At 35.1% G+C, this 5,400-nt stretch overlaps 1 long non-coding RNA gene across 1 annotated transcript; it reads left to right on the top strand.

The window, feature by feature from the left end:
• Window positions 1-3,541: 3,541 nt before the first annotated feature.
• Window positions 3,542-5,005, top strand: LOC135221543 (uncharacterized). The gene is made up of 2 exons (XR_010316017.1): window positions 3,542-3,692; window positions 4,592-5,005. It is a non-coding gene; the product is annotated as an uncharacterized LOC135221543 (long non-coding RNA).
• Window positions 5,006-5,400: the final 395 nt, after the last annotated feature.

Genomic DNA, 5,400 nt, shown 5'->3' with positions numbered 1-5,400 from the left:
GAAATCATCTTCAGTCACAAACTGCGCTGCAGGGATCAATCTTACTTTAGTATCGTGATTCACAGAGGGTTTTGGGGCAAGGGTCATTAGACTCATTAATACTTCTCATCGTTGGTGACGGATTAGGAATAATCAATGAGGGAATCCTAATCCTAGAAATGTTTCAAAATAAGGGGAATTTTTATCCTTTACTGAACTTCAGCTTTTGCGCAGGAAAAGAAAGAAAACAACTGATATGAAATTATTTAGAGAAATCACAATTTGACGAAAGAAAATTTGGGAGAATAAAAACAACGAAACAAAAGACAATTTTTTTATATTATTTATGTTTTCACTCCGTCAGAAGTGAAATGCATTACATGAAATTCACGAGGGTTCCTGAAGAATAATATATTTCACATTACCTCTCTGTTTCAACAGATGCATCAGATATACAAAAAAAACACCAAGCCTTGCTTTCAGGTGGCTATAAACATTCGCATATGCTTGAACGAAGCGCACCATCACTTCCCGAATTATAGGTGCTTTTAAACTAACGAATATACAATTGAATGCAAATCAGGCATAAAGGAGAAAGTGAGTGGCACATTATGGACACTACGGTAACTGTTCAGAGAGCTGAAACAGATTTTTGGAAATGTAAGTTGGATGCTCATGATCGATAAGGGTTCTGTTCAAAGACATTAAATCATCGCGGAGCTGATACAAATTAATTAAGTATTTTATAAATTGATCTTATGGCGGATAGTTGAAGAATGTCTGGTTTTTAATCTTTCATGTTTCCGGTAAACAATTAGACATGAATATCTTTGATTTCTTAATTATCATCATATGATTTTTCCACATCTCTTTACCAATGTATGAACTGGAAATAAGTTTAATTTATGTTTCATCCTTATATTATTCATAAAGTAAATGTAAGGTATACAAATTATAAATATCATTCAATTTCCTAAATTAATTTTCTGTAAAATATTTCAGATTATCATCATTTCAATTCTCTATAAGATATAGTTCTTGATAATTATCCATTACCTTAAATGTCAGTTAAAAAATTAAATGTCCTTATTAATTTCGGAAAACGACAAAACAAAGTCTTTGGTGTCTCTTCACTAAACAGCTCTCTCTCTCTCTCTCTCTCTCTCTCTCTCTCTCTCTCTCTCTCTCGCTCATTTTGTGCTATTGTATCAATAGTAAAATCAGATTTCCGATATCTTTCTTTGACAACAAGCGGCGATAAATAGACTATTCTCTTCCTAATGACACCATTACAGCTGCTGTTTTCTTTCTAACTGATTGTTACAGTTGCAAGGAGTTACAAAGATTAGGATGACTCAAAGACTTGTTGTCCATCCGAGGAGACATCGTGTGCTCACTTACGGTTCAAGTCCCTTGCTCGTGTAGGCACATGTCTAAAATGCGCTTGCAACAAATAACCTTTTGTGGAATAGGATATCCGCGCATATGAAACTTCCCTTACAAAATCTATTTATCTCTCTCTCTCTCTCTCTCTCTCTCTCTCCTCTCTCTCTCTCTCTCTCTCTCTCTCTCACCATGGAAAATCCACGAGCTCCCATGCGCGAACGCATATCGTGCACACGTGTTGAGTTTAAAGCCAAACGAAGATCACCAACTTTTCAAAACAAAATATTTAGGAATCCTTTGGACTCGAACCTCTGCTCTTCTTGTGGGACGAGAGAAGACGAGGACTTAGCGAGGTTCATTGCCCTAATGCATTCCGAGAGCATAGGAGCCTCACATTCTGGAGAATCATGGAAGCAAACATATCTTGACCTCCGTCCTTCCTCCCGCTCCCGTTTCTTAATATCTAAAGGACGGCAACGACGTCCTTTGGGCCCTCTGGGATCGTTCAAGATCCCAGATAACTTGCCCTTTGGAGGAACCTGAGAATGGGAAGCCCGTCTGAGTTTGCTTTGTCGTGTTCTCTTTTTATTTCGTTTCATTATTGTACGATTTATCTTATTTCATATTACATACACATAAATATACTTATCATATATTTATAATTATATAATATTATAATATAATAGATATATATATATATATCTATTATAGATCTTATATATTATAGTATATATATATATTATAGATATAATATAATATATATATTATATATGTATATTCTATATATATATATATATATATTTATATTATATATATCTAAATATAGATATAAGATATATAAGTATAGATATAGATATAGATTATATATATATAAATTAGATATATATAATATTTAGTCTATATATAATATAATATAGGTATGATATATATATTATATATATCATATATATATATATATCGATTTATAACTACAGCCAAGCGATTGGCATCGAATGCAGGCATGTCCTGAATATTACCTTTAAGATCGAGAATGGCCACTGTATCTCAGCCCTTTGAAGTAAATACCCTTTAAATCCTGCTGTGTTTGGACGTCTTTGCAATACAGGTCAAGGTAGTAATTGACCTATAGCTGCTTTTAATTGATTTTATGCTTGCTGCTGATAAATAGTTTACTGTTGTAATCTGAAATTAGAAAAACTTGAAATGAGGCAATACTGATTCAGCAGAATTTTAGAAAAGTAATGTATGAAATAATGTGTTCAAGTTATATAACCTTAAAGAGCACCTAAAGGGTGGTGGTTTAATTATGTTTTGATTATAAAAAAAGGAATGCATTTATTATACAGAAGAGACAACTAGATTTAGACCCATAAAGGGTCGATACTGAGAATGTTAGATAAGACAACTGGCGTCACTTCGACATTTTATGTGTGTAATGTTTGAAATCTAAGACGTTTTCTCTATACGGTATAAATTCATACCAATGTAGCAAATAGGAAATATAGCAGGCTTGGCTGTAAAGTCGTTTCGAGATGTTTCATGAAGAATGAACAGAACGTTGACAAAGGAAAATCGTCTAAAAGCTAAATCACTAAAAGGTCAAGGAACAATCAAAAGCTCTCTTCCCAATTCTCGCCAAGGAGAATCGAGTTCTTGGGTAGCGACGCCCTTAGCGGCTGCCCGTGGAGCTGATCGTCTTTGGCAAACGATGACTGACCTCCTCGGAAGTAGTTTGGCTGTAGGCAGCAAACGTCGCAAGATAGTTTTACTTGTCACAGCTCGGTATTCAGTGGCAGTTTAAGGTTTCTGTTTACGTTAGAAGGAATTTGTAATTTTTTTTTTTCAGCTAGGTTTTCAGTCGTAGTTTGCGTGTTGTATTTATCTTTGGATTAATATTTTATTTTTCATTTTTATTAGATTTTTTGAGAGCTCGGTTCTCAGTGCTAGTTTGTGTTTAGATTAGGAAGGTGTTTTACACAAAGTTCATTTTGAACGAAGTTTGTTTGGAAATGCATTGGTCCTGATTTGGTTGGCGTTTTTAAATTATAATGTCTTATTTGTAAATTTTCTAGTAAGATGTTGTAACACTTTTTGTAGAATTTGGTTTTACACTAGGCTAAATAAAGGAGCATAGTTGACTTAATTATTCTTATTTCCGGTGAGTTCGTGAGTGTGCGTTTACGATCGGTAGTCTTGTCAGTGATGGGTATTGGGTATTCAAGCTATTGAATTGATCATCCGTTTGGACGATGGAATCTTGGCCGAAAACTAATTAATTTGCTCCAGTTTTCAACAGGATAGGTTAATAGAGAAGACAGAAATGAACGGTGAGTGTTTTACTGTTCACATCTTTGCAATAACTATATTTTCATCCTTCACCCTTGTAGGGGCGGTGCCCCTTTAGGGGTGGAGGTACTCCCTTGAACCAGTTATGGTAGGACGTAAGTCCTGCTATAATTTGTTCCTGGGAGGAAAATGTGGTTAGAACAAACCAGATCATCAAATCGCCTAATGTGTTTATTTTTAGTTTGACAGGTTTTTATTTTGCTTGTAGCCTGTGCGTTAAATTTCAGTTACCACATTTATAGTAAATTAAATTTTTTTTAGTCCGTACTAAACAACGAATTAGTAGTTGTATAAGTAAAGTTCCTGTAGAATTAGCTTTAAGATGAAACTTTGTATGCTTTCAATCTTGCCACTGAATGTTAGAAACTTAAATACGGAATATATCATATTTGTATATATAGTCGACTCGACATTACACTGAACCCCTTATATAATTTCAGGATGATCGCCGAGTTTGGTGTGGAAGGCAATATTTTTTCAGCTTTCAATCTTGATTTGACCAAAAAGGAGCATTTGAATTACGTGGGGGGGGGGGAGGGGAGGGTGTCAATAGTCTTGTTTTAGGGGGGGTCAATAGTCTGTTTTATATCTAAACCTTCCCTGAACAGATTCTAACGCTTTCTCTATTCGATAATTCTAAAGAATAGTTTCGCACGGACTGCAAGGAACATAACCGCGGATACGACATCCACTAGGGAGGGATTGGGGCGTCTAATGTATTTCGCAGTGTTTAGTACTGGCCCCTGGTGGTTAATTACAGTCATCCGAATAAATATTTTTTTTTTATTCTTGTTCAGGAGGTAAAACTGCATAAAAAACCCGCAACTGTCATAGCCTAGGCCGCCGCGGAATAGTAATGTAGATCTACCGTCTATTCCAGTATATTTGGTGTCAGACTAGTGTGGCCTTAGTGAAACCAGCGAAACATATTATAGTCGGAGGTTTTGTGTTTCCTGGATTACCACGGAGTATCAACCCACGGACGGAAATTGACTAGCACTGTTGGTTCAGGAGGTTTGCAGTTCCTGGACTGGAATAAATGAAGTATCGGCGGACGGACAGACGGAGATTTGGAACTTGTGGTGGTTCTGGCCTTTAACTTTGTCTGCTGTCTTGGATTCCCCTGAAGTTTCTCAAAAATGTATTTGAGATTAATAACGAAGTATGCTCTTAAAACAATTGTAAATTATCTTTATCCTCAATGTTTTGTACGTTTGAAAGTTAAGACTTGATAAATAAATATATAAGCAAACTAAGTCTGTGACTGTTCTCTTTGGAAATGCCAAGAAAGGGCTGTTAATTAAAACTAAGAATTAGACAATTTACAGTGAATCTGAACTTTGAAGGTACAAAGTGGTACTTTATAGTGGTTAATATAAAATGACTAACCGCTGACTGCAGTATGCAAAGTTATTCAACTTTTTATTCGGCCAACACAATTAAGAGTAACTGGGAGAACAACAGTACGTAAACACTACTAACAAATACCAAATTGGTAAGAACTAGTAACTGCTTTAGTGGCAAGGTGTAACACCAAGGATTCATAGTAATTGTTTTTATATCCTACCATATACGCTGAATAACCTTTTAATTTCAAGAGAAAGAATGAGATAATTTAAAATACTTAGAGAATTTAGAAGACTAACTTCAGCTGGTCATTAGTAATAGTGATCATAGCTTACACGTATG

Source organism: Macrobrachium nipponense, chromosome 2, assembly GCF_015104395.2.
Source record: "Macrobrachium nipponense isolate FS-2020 chromosome 2, ASM1510439v2, whole genome shotgun sequence".
NCBI lineage: Eukaryota > Metazoa > Arthropoda > Malacostraca > Decapoda > Palaemonidae > Macrobrachium > Macrobrachium nipponense.
Note: the sequence above shows the minus strand (reverse complement) of the source record. Positions and strands in the feature narration are given on the sequence as shown.